The sequence below is a fragment of the Bactrocera tryoni genome, chromosome 2 (assembly GCF_016617805.1).
Source record: "Bactrocera tryoni isolate S06 chromosome 2, CSIRO_BtryS06_freeze2, whole genome shotgun sequence".
In the NCBI taxonomy this organism is placed as follows: Eukaryota; Metazoa; Arthropoda; class Insecta; order Diptera; family Tephritidae; genus Bactrocera; species Bactrocera tryoni.
The window spans coordinates 7,043,760-7,060,239 of NC_052500.1; the positions used below are offsets into that span (position 1 = coordinate 7,043,760).

A 16,480-nucleotide genomic window follows, 5' to 3' on the forward strand; every position below is an offset into this window, starting at 1 on the left:
AACAATTTTACAAAAAAATTTTTTTTATAATTTTTCAACGTGCCTACTCATTGCATATTTATGAAAAAATTTTCTATATATTACCATAATTTTGCCTTTATGTCTAAGCGCTGACTGCAAGTGGCTGAAATGTGCCGAGAAAACTTTTTAAATATTCAAAATACATACTGCAGATCATTACTTTCAGGCTATATGGCAATGCTCTTCTGTACGTGAGTATACTTCAGCCTAACAAAAATTTGTTGAAACACTAAACATAAGAAAATATGTGCCTTTGCGAACATTCAATTATATATTTGGGGTATGCCATGCTTACATTACCATATGGCTACTACATAAACGCTCAGGTGAATGTATATGTGTGTGTGTGTGAGAATGACTGCGTCGAATTGCTAAGGGTATTGTCGTTTGACAGAAGTGATTGCTGTGTTTTGTTTCCTGCAAGCCAAAAACAACAAAAGACCTGGCAGTCAATGATTATTGGTAAAGTGTGCAGTGATAGCCGAGTTGTCGGTGTGATTGTATTTGTAGAAAAGTAAATGCATGTGAGCGCTTTCATGAACATCATTTCCACTTCATTTATGTATGTATATGTGTTTTTATTAATATGCAAATAGAAGCATTGGTTTAATTTAAATTTGTCAAAGTTATCATCTGTGATATGAATGCACACATACACACAAACTTATGCTGTGTTTTCACCTGGATATATGGAAATTATATTTCGAAGGCATCGTGGATCGAATGCTTATTTCGGGTCACTTGCATGAACTTGCAAAATATATTAAAATCTATGTATATGTGCGCAGAAGAGTCAAACAAATGCACAGTCGTATGAATACGATGAGTTTTTTGGTTTGGACACCGAAGCGTATGAGTTACATATTAAATAAACTTACAGCAATCATATACATACATATGTATGTATATGTATAATATATGGAAATACATCTACACATATGCAATACAAAATAGCAAATATTTCTTTCAAAAATTATGGAAAAATATTTTTATCAAATTTGAAAGGAATTATATGCATTGAAGCCAAGCCAGATAATTTTAGGGAAATTATTATTTTTAATTAGACTCACCTGTTGAATAAGCATGTTCGTGTGTGTAGATTGGTAGAATGCAAAATTTGTATAAACTGCAAAGAGAAGAACACAAATATCTTTAGTAATAATAAATTTTATTTAATTTTTTCTTATTTGCAAATTAATATTTTTTTTATTCTTATTTTTTTGTAAATTAAAAATATTAAAATTAATATAAAAATATTGTTTGTATTACAAAATTATTATAAAAAACTAAAAACAATAAATAGAAAAATATTTTTAGCAACGTAAAGTTTAATATTTTCAAAATGTTTATTAAAAATATATAATAATAAATTATTTATGTTTTATTTTTATATACATACATTCGTTTTTAGTTTGCAATGGACTAGTTTAAAACTTTATTAATATTAAATTGCAAAATATTTGCATATTCACTAGGATAGTCATATAGAAATATAAAAAATTTTTAATTAAAAAAAATCATTTAGGAGACTTTTGAGCAATATATGTATGTAAATATTTTGCAGAAAAAAAACAACAAAAGCCTTTATTTTACCTTTTTTAGAAAAAAAAAAGTTTGGAACGTTTTCTTAAATTTTTTTTTTAAATTGATTTTTAATTGTTTTTCCCAAACATCTTTTCAAAAATCTTTTTTTGTTAACTTTTTTGAAAAACAATTTTTTTGACCTTTTTATGAAAAAAACTTCTTTTAAGAATTTTGAAAACAAAAAAAATTGTTTTAAAATTTTTGGAAATTGAGCTATTAAAATTTTTAAATAAAGAAAAACATTTAGGAGAATTTTGAATAAGGCAAATATTTCGTAAAAAACAAAACAACACCTTTTTTACTGGTTTTAAAAAAAATATTTTTTGAACTTTTTATGAAAAAAAATTTCTTTTGGCTTTTTTTTTATTTTTACTTTTTACTGTTTTTTGAAAAAAAAACTTTCTTTTGACTTTTTTGAAAAACATTTTTTTTTGATCTTTTTATGAAATAACCTGTTTTGAAATTCAAAAAAGAAATTGTTTTAAAAATTTTGAAATAAATTGTTTTGAAATTATAAAACAAAAACTTTTTTTTTAACTTTTATATATGATAACATTTATTAATATTCACTTTTAGTTTTTAATAGGCTAATATGGCGATTTATTAATATAAAATTTCCCAATATTTTCATTGCAATTAAAGGACTCTCTGTCATAAAAGAAACGTTTAAAAATATTTGACCGAATTTTGAAATATTTCCTTTTTCAAATCTAAAAAAAATGTTCAAAAATAACAAGTTAAATTATTTGGCGTTACTCACTTTCATACACATACATATATGTACATACAGTTCCCAGTTTCTCATTCCATTCAGAGCAATTTATGCTGCTTTTCTTTCATGGGTTTCCTCACACATAAGCCAATTAATGAAATATTTATGCATACTCAACTAAAGTTTGGCATACATTTAGGCGTGCCAACAAAAATATAATTAAACATAAAACAACCGCACCAAGAGTTTAAACAATAACCAAAAAAAAATCATAAAAACCTAATTGAAATATCTTATTTTGCATAAATATACCCTTTTTAGCGCCAGTGTTTGCAAAAAGAAAATATTTAATGCAAAGAATATTCGTTTAATGCTGTAACAATAGCAATCTGCTTAAAAACAAAGAAGGCGACAGCAGACACACCTGAGTGGTTTGTTTTTAATTTGAGTTCACAAATTTTGAGGGCCGCACAGTGCTTTCGAAGTCGTTGGAGGTGTTGGACGAAACTTAGATTTGTACAATAAAGTTGCACAAACAAAAGACGTCGAACAAAAGCTATGTTTCAGCACAAAAGGTTGAAAGGCATTAAAAGTGGGCAATACTTTGCAGTTGAGGAGAACTACTTATTTGGTGAAGGAGCGACAAACAAAAAGGTTGTTGTTGTATTTTATATATTATGCTTGTAGAATTACCAGGTAGTAACATTAAAACATATGTATATACACATGTACATATATTTATACACATACACGTATATGATAGGAGCAGAAAAAAATACTATGAAAATCATGCTAAAACGTAGCAGCATTTTAGGCGACACAGAAGGCCGCGTTGAAAGAAAATTGTAAGTGGCTGCTGAAAATAAGCACGCACACATATGATTATTACATAAAAATATTAAACAAAAAAAATATTACTCACTAAGATGTTGATTAATACAATATAAACGAATATGTGTATCTATTATATATAAATAATATAATAAATTAATACACTTGGTGAAGCTGTCGAGAATATTAGTTTGTTCTAAACTACAGTAGCTCATATCATTTAGCGAGCAAGAACTGTCTCACGGGCATATTTATGTTAACTTCTGCGGAAGCCGCCTAGGAAAAATTGTATATTGGACTTGTTTCCGCCTAAATGTAGGCCAACTTCGTAGAACTACAACATAAGTTTGAATATTTTAGAAATTGTATTGTGTTTTAAAAATTGTATATTTGACTTGTTTCCGCCTAAATGTAGGCTAACTTCGTAGAACTACAACATAAGTTTGAATATTTTAGCTTAATTTGTACGCAACATGCTAATAATTATAAATTATATGAAGCCAATAACTGCCAAAAAACAGTTTCTCCTTCAAGAAAATACTATATATGTAATTATTTTATATGCATATTACTTGAAAAGTATTTACCTAAGCATACAACTAGGCGCAGCTGCCAAACTCATAGTAAAACAATAATACTAAAAGCGTTTGGTTAACGTTGCTGTGACAATGGTTGAGAAAAGCAACAGTGTTTGGCTTAACCAACAAAAGAAGTGGCCTCCGACTCCCAAAATACATATGTACATACATAATATGCTCATATAGAAAATATACATATGTACATACATACATATTTAAATGAGCTACTAGCTCTTATAAATGGCTGCGAGCCAAAATAAAGGAATGCATTTGGTATTTGTATTTAAATTATACAAAGTGCTGCTGTGGTTGCAGGGGTAATCAAGGTGATTTCGACAGCTAGATTACCACACATACATATGTAAGTAGAAGTGATTTTGACGGCTTTTGTTTGCAAATAACTGAGCTAAGTATTAATGGTACTAGAACGTTATACTTAAATGAAAATTTGTGTCACTTTTCTCAAATCAAAATTTTTTCTTTGTCTATTATTTACGTGATTCTTGCGCACATTGTTGTTGTTTGTTGTCATTGTGGCAATATTAGCATTCTCTGAACTCTTCCTTGTTTAGTTTGTATTGTTGAAGCAATTTTCTAATACAACATAATATTATACAGGGTGCAGTCGCACTGTAACAGCTTTATTGTGATAAACGAAAAAAATAACAAAAAAAAATAAATACTACCAAAATTATTTATTATAAATTTAAGAAAAGCGTATTTTACTTTTTGGTTCAAATTTTATATTTATGATATTTTTGCATAAATTTTTAACAAAAAAAATTAAAATAAGGCATAAAACATATAAAAAGATTTTATCTTGGTTATTATGAGCTTTTGTGTCAGCTATATGTTATAGTGATTCGATCTGAAATCGCACCAAATTGTTCATTTCTCACTTAGCATTTAGCATACATTCAGGCTCATTCATCTTCTGTGGTTCTTTCGGTAATTATACACAGCAGTTTCTGCTAATGCTAACTAGCCAAATAGCTGGCGTCATACCCGCAAATTTAACAGCGATAATAAACCCTAGGATTTGTTCAGCCAATCCAAAATGTACAATAAGTATATGTGAGTGTATGAGTAATACATATGTATATGTACATGTGTATATATGCATCTGCGAGCGCATTTGCATTTAATGGTTTCAGTAGCTGTCACAATGTCAGTAAACATATAATGGCAGACAGCCAACAATGCATATAATTTAGATCCACAGATGCACACATACACATACAACCTAACATTAAACAGTTGCAGGCACCCGCAGCTGCTTAGTAGTGTGTGCTGAAGGCACAAATGTGCCACTGACATTTTAGGCTCTATATAAATGTTTATGTAAGCGTTAAATATATTATATGTTGCTACTAATGTGCCAACTCATCTCTGTGTGGCTCTGTTTGTGCGTGTTTGTGTACTATATTCCATACTATTAGCGCTCATAAATCAATGTTGGATTTATTTCTTCCACCACAGCACGAATTTCGATTTGTTATTGCTTTCAACATGAAATGCCATTATGGTTTCTTTCACTCTACCCCTCTCTATCTCCTTCTCTTCTCCTCCTTTATTTCGTTTCCTGGCAGCAGCTGCTATGGTTGGTTTTTGTGTTTGCATGTATGTGTGTGTATGCTCCGCTTATTGGTTTTGATGCTCACACTGACTCTCACCGCTCGCCGCAGCTAATTTATTTGCCATTAAAGTCGCAATATCGCAACGGTTCAAATGTATTTGTTAGCTGTCAATGGCGCTTGCCAAAGCCTTGTTTGGTTTTGTATATGTATACATACATATATGTGATATTATATATGTATACATACATGTGTGTGTGTGATGTGACATTTAACGAATGATTAATTCAAATATGGTTTCGAGCGAAAGTCGGTCAATCTATGTTAGAGATGTTAGTTGAAATTCAAGTGGCTCCAGAAATGGACTAAAGGGGGAAGAGGGTTTAAGAAAGTGGTGTACGCTATAGGAAGAACAAGGATTTAGTATAAAAAACGATTTTCCTGCTAATAGCATCTATTGGAAATTACTTGGTCACAAAAATATATACAGCCATGCATAAAATTTGAGCAGTCTAGTCAAAGTCATATATCTATATAAACTATTTTGGCACCCAGGCTTATATACGTATGATTATTTCAACATTATCAAGGCTTCGAAAGCGCGTAAAAACATGCCTATGCCTATTCGTCTGAAATTTCTTTGCAACTGTATGAGTTTTGCAGACCATTCAACTAAATTGCATTCCATTGCGAAGCGCATTTGCAGAAATATCCCAATATATAAATATGTACATATTTATATGCAGACATTACATACATAGGTATTGTATATCACTTTTGTAAGCGCATCTGTGGTATTTTCATATTGCGACCATTGTTATTGTTCTTCAGAAATTCCCTCTTATGTTACCATTATTTTTATTTTTCATATAACATGTATACATATATATACATATCTATATATGTACTATATACAATTCTCAGCATACTTTACTGTACTTTATGAGTGCATTCTTTTGGCAGTGTTGTGTCCTCTTTTTGTGTCTGCGGCTTATTTGCGCATTGTTCTATTAAACTATTGTCCAAATCTGCTCAATTCTAACAGGTACAGCGAAACTTTTTCCAAAATATATGATACATACATATTTATAAATAGGCATGACGTTGAGTAAAGTGCACTTTATTATTATTGTTTGCAATTTTTTGGCAGAGGATGTCTGTTATATGAGCTCTGCCTGCCTGTTCTTTAGTCCGTTTATATATACGCGAATTAGTCGCTAAGTTTTTCAGATATCGAACTGAAATTTTGTACACGTTATTTTCTTCTCAAGAAGCTCTTAATTTGTTGTGAGCGTCGATATCGGACCACTATAACATATAGCTGTCATATAAACTAAATGATTAGAATCAAATGATTGTATTGAAAACTATTTCATTTTACGAGATATCTTCACGAAATTTGGCAAGGGGCGTAATCTGAAGCAATACTGGAGTCTCTGAAGAAATGGTTCAAATCTATTCAAACTATAGCATATAGTTGCCATACAAAATGGACGATCAGAATAAAAAGCTTGTATGGAAAACTTTCTCCGTTAACGAGATATCTTCATGAAATTTAGCATGGATTATTCCTTAAGTTAATGGTGCAATCTCATAAGAAATGGTTCAGATCGGATCACTATATCATATAGCTGCCATACAAACTGAACGATCGAAACAAAAAGCTTGTATGGAAAGCTTTTTCATTTGACGAGATATCTTCATGAAATTTAGCATGGATTATTCTTAAAAGAAATAGTGCGATCTCTGAAAAAACTCTTCAGATCGAGTCACTATAGCATATAGCTGCCATACAAACTGACAAATCAAAATCAAGTCTTTGTATGGAAAAGAATTGTATTTGAGATTATAAAGCGATTTTCAGGAAGCTGATTGACCTCAATGTACTGTTATAAATATGAGTGACCATCATTGTCTCAAATAATGAGATCTCTGAATCAGAAAACCAGCTGCGAATTTCCAGTGGCGCCTACTATCTTTTCTCATGCTTACAACGTCAATAAGAGACTAAATTTTCAATTATGGTACAACAACAACAACTCCATACTCAATTTAAGCATACAAAAATATTAAACAGGTGGTTTCCAGCAATAAAAAGGGTCACTGTTATGCCGATGAAAAAATCGCATAACAAGACTAAGCAAAGAAATACCTACAAACATCCATACGTAATTTGAAACCACTGGAATCAATAGAAGTAACACTCCGAACAACAATAATGCTTGATAACAACAAAAAAAAATCAAAAATTTCAAAAGCAATGTTAGTTGAAGTGGCTTGCGCCATGTTGGAAGAACGCTTCAATGATAACAAACAAAGAAAAAATGTAATGAAAATAAAGTAGGCAGCAAAGGGGGAACACAGAAGAAGGAGATGATACCAAATGGCACGACCTATTCACACTGATTGATTGATTGAGTGACTTACATACACAGCGGCAATGCAGAAGGAGAATTATTGGACAAAAAACCAGATCACACATGCATACATACATATATACACACTTAGATCCAAACTTAGTGCTGGTACACATGCAAAGCAAGACCGATGTACGAAGAACAAACAAAGCATCACCATTTACACATGACTGCACACTTTCAAGCACACAAACTCATATAAATCCATACAAACATGTACACATTTGCAAATATGAGAATGACCGCTTGCAACGAAGCATACATATAGGCTGAAGCAATTGCATAGATTGCCATCGTAGACTATAGAGCCGGTAATAAATGGAAAATATTGTCGCCATTGACAATAGTGAGGAATAAAGAGTGGGAGAGTGTGATATGAGAAGTAGAAGGCAAGCTCTTTGTAAGTTGCGACAATGTCGAGACAATGTGTGGGAGACACTGTGTGTGAGGCTGGCAAGAAAATGGCGACTGGTCAATGGTAGAATGCAAGCAAAGTGCAGAAATGTTAATAAAGAACTGAAAAAACGGAGCATCTGAGTGTCAGCTATTGAAATTGATGATAAAGTTAGGCGAAAGCAAATAAAAAAACAACAAAAACTTGATGAATTTATGCGACGAACTTCTCAATTGACTGCACTTACACAAACACATAAATATTGCAATGTACACATATAAGTCAATATGCACCCACGCATACATACACATATGAGAAACGACATAATCGTCCGCAATAAAGTCAAATGCTGTCTTTACATTCCATTTCCGTTGCCTGTGGGCGTAAAATGCGCCACAAATAAGTGTCAACTTGTGGTTGTGAGTTTGCGAAAAAGTTTGAACGCCTGCGTGTGCGGCACGTCAGCTTTGGTAGCCAAAAAATTGTTACGCAAAATCTGTTGCAAGTCACTTAGTTTTTGTGGCAAGTTTGATGTGCTGATGGCTTGATAATGTGGCCATAAAGTTGTCAGAGGTCAGTTGACAAAATTGTTGATCAACAAAAGCCATTTTGCACATTGTCAAACGGGATTCATATATGTTTATATAAGTGCGTACATGTATAATTGTATGTGTATGTGCAGCAGGAAGCACACAATTGCTTTTGTGGAAAGTATGCAGGCTTCTCAATTCGTGTGTGAGTAAAGTTTGTAAATAGTTTGCGTTTTCGTCGGTTTTGGTAGCGGAAGTCTGTTTAGATAAGTGCTCAAGGCACACAAATTTCCTAAATTAATGCAAGAAAGTTGTAGAAATCATAAAATTGTGCTTCTGTAATTCCGTTTTACATAAAAAAGTTACTTTTTGCTTTTTCGTAAATCTACTTTTAGGCGCTGGAACTGTATAAGCTGTAAAATGTTTGCCTTAAGTGGCAAAAAAAAATTTTGTAATTATTAGATGCCTAGAAAATGTCCACATATATTAAAAAAAATATTTTTGATATTTTAAAGTTTTGAATGTAAAAAAAATTGTATATAAAAAAAAATTTAAACTGTTAAATATAAAATATTTAGAACTGCCTTCACTTTATTTTAGTAAATATCAAATAATTATATAAAAAAAATTAAGAAAAAATTCTAAATAAATGGTTTTTTAAATAATTTTTTTTTTTATATAAATTTTTTTAAATAAAATTTTTTAACTACTATTTTCACACGTAGCGCATCAGAATTTAGCAAATTTGCATTGAAAAATAAATTTTGATTGAACACTTAATTGCCTTCACATAAAAAAGTCATCAATATTATTCGTGTTCCCAAAAAGATAGTGACAAAGCGACAGCTACACTGCCACCTGTGAAATTAGGACCTTTCATATAACTTACTCAATCAAGCTTCCCATTGTTGATCACAATTGTAGAGGACTTTTGGTTTTCGGAAACATAAGCCTTGTAGGAAAATTTATGGATATTTTTATTGTGAATGTACCTAAAACAGAAAGTTAAAATTCAAGCTTCGTTGATAACAAAAAAATTTAAATGTGAGTTTTTTTTTTAACTAGTATTGAGTTGCCATAAGATCTCACTTCGAGCTTTTGAACATACAAATTCAAATGAAAACTTTTGCTCTAACATGTTTAACGGTATTTTCACCATATATAAAAATATATTTATTTTAGTAAAAATATTTTTGAAAAAAATTATATTTTTTAATAAAAATTTGATTATTAAAAATATTTTTGTATAAAAATTATATTTTTTTATAAAAATTTGATTTATAATAAAAATAACATTTTTACATAAAAATTAAAATATTTATATTTTTATTACAAAATATATTTTTTTATTAAAACATATTATTTTTATTAAAAAAAATATTTTATTATAAAAAATTTTTTTTATTTTTTTTATTTCTTTTACAGTAGACCAACATCTATGTATTTCCGACAGGGCACAATCACAAACTCATGCTCTCACTTCTAAGGCTAGCACAGTTCACACATTCTCCTTGCAAACACAGTTAGGTGTGCAGTTAAGCAGATTTACGCGAAACCCGCTCGAGTACTCAACAAAGCATGATAATGTGGCAACGAAACACAAGGAGAGGGTGTAAAGTTTTCAATCAACTGAAAAATGCTAAGCCACACCAAAGTGCTGGTGGTGCGCATTCAATGAATAGTTGTTAGAATGAAAGCAATATATGCAAGTATGTGTGAATAAGCGACCGTTATGGTGATTGTGTATAAGTTCGCCATTCATGCATTGGCCGCATTCAGGCGAAAAGTCATTTGATTTGCGCAATTGAGTAGACAAGATGCTGCTTAGGGCGCACAAACACCGACACAAGAGCGAGCAATATGCATTGCACTAAAACGTGCACTATTTTGCCTTCAACTAAGGCGCACTTAACCCACTCGCAGGCACAAATGCGCACTGATTTGTAATGGTTCGTCAATTTTGTTACGATTTTTTGTTGTTATGCTGCATTTTAGTAGTCGTTCATTATCTGGCATTCTTTGCGGCGGCGAATCTACCGAACATGCTTAGAGCTTTTACATGTGTATTCTTATGCTTTGATGGCTTAGAAACACCTTCGGTGGTTTATTGCACCCACTCAGTGAGAGATTACAACTAGACATATTGACGTGAAGGAATAAGATGTTTTACAAACATAAAAACAAAAAAAAAACACACTGATAGAGTAATAAATGCTAAGTAGTAGTCATATTTGCAGAACATCAGTGGTTATGCTGATGACTATTCATATAAATTTGTATACTATATTGTGTGTGTGTGAATGTGGTGAGCATTAGTAGTATACCCAGTAGGAAAATTAAATGTATAGTTCGAAGGTTTTATGAGCTGAGCTTGCTTTTTTATTTCATCCCTAAACTAGAAATCTTTGCAATATAAAATAAAATTGGCAAAAATAGAATCAATATGAATAATTATCGTTATCGGTCCACTATAGCATATAGCTGCCATACAAACTGACCGGTCCAACTCAAGTCCTCATATGGAAAACTTTTTTATTTGACAAGGTATCTTCACGAAATTTTGCACTGATTATTACTTAAGGCATTACAAAAATCTTCGAATAAATTGCTCAGTTCAGACATGCAAAGAATATCAGTAGATAATTATTTATATTAAAACGAAAAATTTCAATATTTCACCTAAATAAATTTCATGAGCCACTACGTCTCACCAGTAGGTATAATTACGAAACTCGTATCTATGCTTTATACACAATGTCTCACTCAGCAATTGCGCTAAGCAGCTTTGCAGCGTGCGCATTTGCGCTACTTACATTTGCTTTCATTATAACAGCGACCATTTCTAAGCGCTCGTAGGGACACACACACACAAATGTTCACACATATATTTACTACATGCATAAGCACGCGTGCACAAGCATAGAAAATCTCCTTATGTCTTCTCGTCACTCTGCTTTCTGCACCTTCTTTTCTTCTTTTAGTTTTTGTTGCGCATTTGTTGTCGCAGCGCTTTATATAACATTTCGTTGCTGCCGCTTGCCAATGTGCTGGCGCTTATGGCCAGGCTTTGTGCTTTGCTGCTGCTGCTTTGCTCGGAAGCACTTTCGTGCTTTTTTCGTGCGAACTTCTTCGTTTCACATTGCACTTAATGCGCATGTTCATCAACATCATTACGAGTATTTCATATTTGAGCTCGCTACTTGACTGCCTGCCTTCAAGTGGGCGTAAGAAAAGGTATCTCTGTGCATGTATGTGTTGGCATTTCGTCCTTTCACTGGCAATTCGCACCTCACATGCACTTATTCCAATTCTTACACTTCGGCGTCTACTTAATGACAACTTTGCACTTACTTTTATTTATTTATGCTTGCCTCGAACAATTCCACTATTGCTTTCCACCAGCAATTTTTCTATTTTCTCCGCATTTCAGTTTGCCTTATACACATGAGTGTGTATGTGTTGAATTGTTCAAGTGTTGACGGCTTCTTGAACGTGCGCACAATTTAGTACAATGGCTGCTTAATTGTATGGGTATTTGTGTGTGTATGCGTGGAGATGCTGTGTTGTAGTATAGTTGGTATAGTTGTTGTGGTTGCCTTTCCTGCTGTAGTTGCTATCCTTGTAATGCTAGCAAAGCTCCTAAGTCTTACTGCGGTGTTGTATTGTTGTTAATAACTAAGCAGCGCTTTTTCTGCTCGGAAGGATTTGAACACTTTGAAGGATATGTGCAGGTGATTGTGCGCCATTCTTGTATTGAACAGCGTGCGGTAAGTAATAAGGCGATTTACTTGCCATTTCTGGTGCTTTGAAGTGCTGTTAATGCAGCATATTGTATATTGTACAAGTGAAGCTCAATGGTAAACGTTGGTAGCTTTAGAATATGCTTAGTACTTTGAGACTTAAAACCATGAAAATCTACTAGTTTATATGTCTGTTATATTCAAATTATTTATGTAAGATTTAATTTAAATTTGAGTTAAACCTTTTTCCTATTTACACATTTATTGAAATTAACTTCTTTGATGGAGCTTCATATCTAAAAATTGAATTAAGTTCATTGAGACGCTGTTGCTTAGATAATCCAAGTTGAAAGTTGTAAAAAATAATCCCCCTAAAATGTGCGCAATTTAGTTATATTTTTTGACCGAGATGAATCTTTTACTTTTAGAACTAATTACATTTGCAACTAGTTACTTTCGAAACTAGTTACTTTGCAGGTAGTTACTTTTGAAACTAGTTACTTTGCAACTAGTTACTTAGAAACTATTTACGGTCAAAAATTAATCAACAGTTTTTTGCATAATCGTCAAGATTTGTTTTGCCTTCAATGAATTTAAAAACATTTATTTATCATACTTTTCCTCTTTTGCTTCCTCTTCATAGCTCTTTGGCTAATTGTTTACACTGGCTTAACTGCAAATTTGGCAGTCCGGAACGTAATAGCACTATTGAACCAATCGTTACAATTCTTTAAAAACATTCAAAATAGGCTGCTTCTGCGTCGATGCAGCGCTGGCAGAGCGATTTCCAAGCAACAAAGGCGTCACGGAAGTTTTTCTTCGGAATAGCATTGATCGACGAGGTGCATGCTGCTTGGATCCCCCTTCATCGGCCTTTTCAGGCAAGGAAACAAAAAAAGCCCGAAGGAGCCACATCTGGCCGGTAGGGCGGCTGCGGAAGCGTTAGGATGCCGGCCTTGAGTTGTCGTGGTGCAACTTCCAATTGGCTGCGATATATTGTCGGACCCGATTGACCCTTCATTTGAGTCTCTTGAGGACTTCCACGTAAAACTTGGCGTTGATGCCAGAAAAAGACACTTTGGATTTGCTCATTCTTTCGGTCTTTATTAACGACCTCTTTCCGGCCCCCCAAAAAGGCCTGGTGCCACCGAACACACACCACTTCTTGCTAAAGCAACATCTGGATAAGCGTGCTTGGTTATATCAAAGAAATTCCGAACTACAATAATAAAAACTTTATTGCTAATCATTTTTAGGAGAAACTAATTGCATTTTCCTGATTGCCACCGAAAAATGAAGAGCCTTTAAAGTTAGAGGGAGAACAAATCATGGCACAGAACAAAGCATAAAAACAAATGACATATGTGTAAATATATCACAGATATACATAGGTTAGAATAGAGGACTTACGCACTTTCCAATTGTATTCGAGTTCGACCAAGAGTTGGTTGTCAAAAACACAAATACGCAGGTAAGAGAGTTAAGGGGACCACCACGCCATCAAGCAGAGAATGCAGAAATGTTTTTACACAAGAATGCGTATATATAGGTATGTAATGCGATATTTGCAGCAGACAGACTATTTGTTAGTGAAAAGATTTTCCAGTCCATTTGCTGAAACGACAGGAATTACAATTTGCACTCACGACTAAGTACTTGCTCTTGCCGCTGAAGAAAAGTGCGTTGAGAAGAGAGGAAATCTCGCCAGACAGATAATAGGTAGCACAGTTGAGCAGCAGAATGTGTGGAAGTAAAGGCGATAAAAAGCTTAAGTACTCCGGAACATTTATGGACGAAAGGATGAAAAGTAAAACATATCTACGAATATGCTTTTATCTTATATTCCTTATAATCAGTTCAGCATGATCTTTGTCAAGTAAAAAGTCAGTTTGTAAAAAATGAAATTTATATTTTTAATCAGTGAAGCTCAAAAATGGTTATGCTTCAAAGTAAAATTCTGTAGTCGAAGATTTTTAGCAAAATTTTGGTTTTCGGTTAACAAAACTCTATTTTAAAACCGGTTGAGAACTACAAATTTTTCAAAACACCTCAAAAATGGATAAAAAAAAGAATAGGATAAATATGTGCGAGAAAAAAAGACAAAATAGACCACAGAGAGCGAGAGAAAAATGGTGGGAGAAAGGAAAAAGGAAGAGGGAGTAATAGAAAAAGAGGGAGAAAGAAAAATAGAGTGTGTGTGCGAGAAAGACAACAGCGAAAGATAATTAGATAATTAAAACATATCTAAAAAGTTGGTCATCGCTGTATAATTATGTGAAATATTGCTATTGAGATAGCTTTGCTTACCATATACATATAGCTTAGAAAATGAAAAAATAACTGTGAAGGTAGATTAGTTGTAAAAATGTATACTATATATTTGAGAACAAGCCGACAAGTAGTTTTGATTTCCCAATGAACTACTAAAATGTGTTTACAAAATTTCTCAATTTTTACTTTGCTATAAAGTAGATGAGAATTGACTTGTTGAGAAGAAAAAATTTTATAGCAAGAATGAGAAAAGAACAGCTGGTTATTCTGAGCATCCATTCCTTCTCACTGTACTTGCTGCCTTCTTTACTACACCGAGTACATAAAGTAAAAATACATACTCTCTTACTTCTGTACATGCTTTTTATTCTTGCTAGTAAAGCGACTCAACTTAATTGATTTCCACTGGGAAGTTGTCGTCTCGGCTTTTGTTCTGTTAAATTGGCTTGCATTTAAGCCTTTCAAACGAGAATATCCTGTCAAACTGTATATCAACATACAATCAGACAGAATATGAGACATACATACATATATGAATAATGTCAGAAGAAAGAGATGTTTGGCAGAAAATGAAAATTGAGCAATAAAATATATGATGATGCTGTGATAAAATTTCTGACACACACATACGAAAGGCAACCGTAGGCAACACGTTAAAATGCTTCATACAGCTTTGAAGTTGTCAGGAAAGCGAAATTGGATAATATTGAAAATGATGAAAAAGGAAGAAATTGAAGAAGATGGAAAACTTAGTAAATTTCTCAAAGAATATGAAGAAAAAGAGGAAAGTAATTTAAGATTTGAAAATAATATTTCTTTACAAATTCAAAAAAAAAATACTATTTTTTAAAGTAAAATAATATTTTTAAATCTTGCAAGCATAAATACCTATCGAAAATTCAGAATATACATATATACTCCAAATACAATGCATTAATTATTGCAAAAAGGTGTCAAAGTTGAAGGCCACAGCCAAGTCATGGACTCGCTGCGCGTACAAGCCAATTGTCGTGAGGCCAAATTTTGTGCCAACACAGCGCTTTCGAACACTTTTCGATGCCTACAAACCCTGCAAAAACACACAAACACACACACACACACAAGTAGTAAATATATATACATATGCGCATACTTATATGCCACATACAACTATCATGTCGCTTATAATGTGAGCCGGCTGCACTTAACACATTTGTGGCAACAGCCTGTGGCCATCATGCAAATCTTTGGCAACGAAAATGCAAAAACATAAAAAATAGTAATCGAAATTCTCTCACAAGGACATTCACAGCGACTTGACTTATGCTGCTGCTTTGTATATGTGCTGCTGCGCGCCTGTTTGTAGGCCAAGTATGCTATTTTCAGCAATCAATCACACACTCACACATACAAGCTCATTGATCATCACATGTGTTAGTAGAGGAGACAGTTGGCTTTTTCGATAAATTTATGGTTATAGCTTTTACAACTCATCTGATAATTGATGAACGTTTTTGGCATTGCACTCACTCGCCTATATACATATGTATGTGTGTGTATACGCTATGCATTCAAATAAGCTACACTGCAATTTGTTCTGTGGAAATTTGATATACTATCTGCGTAAGTATATGTTTGTATATTGGTAAAAATATATGTATTTGTGTATTATGTGCCTGCATGAACATGCCAAGTGTTTGGCTTAAAGGATTTTGGTTTGAATTGGCTTGGGTTTGGGTTGGGTCACATGTGCGTCATTTGTTCTTCGACCAATTGAGGTCGAGGCACTTTAAAACGGCTTTTGTGAATGCTAAGAAGTAATTGGAAAGAAGAAGAATTAAGAGAAATA

The 16,480-nt window shown here is 32.8% G+C and overlaps 1 protein-coding gene across 4 annotated transcripts in view; it reads right to left on the reverse strand.

Annotated features, from left to right (window-relative positions):
* Positions 1-16,480, reverse strand: part of LOC120767293 (serine-rich adhesin for platelets-like) — a 93,620-nt gene that overhangs the window by 61,313 nt on the left and 15,827 nt on the right. For all 4 annotated transcript variants that reach the window (XM_040093174.1, XM_040093177.1, XM_040093175.1 and 1 more), the window contains exon 3: positions 1,092-1,147. The gene's annotated coding sequence lies outside the window, so the exon portion shown is untranslated. The remainder of the gene's footprint in view (positions 1-1,091; positions 1,148-16,480) is intronic.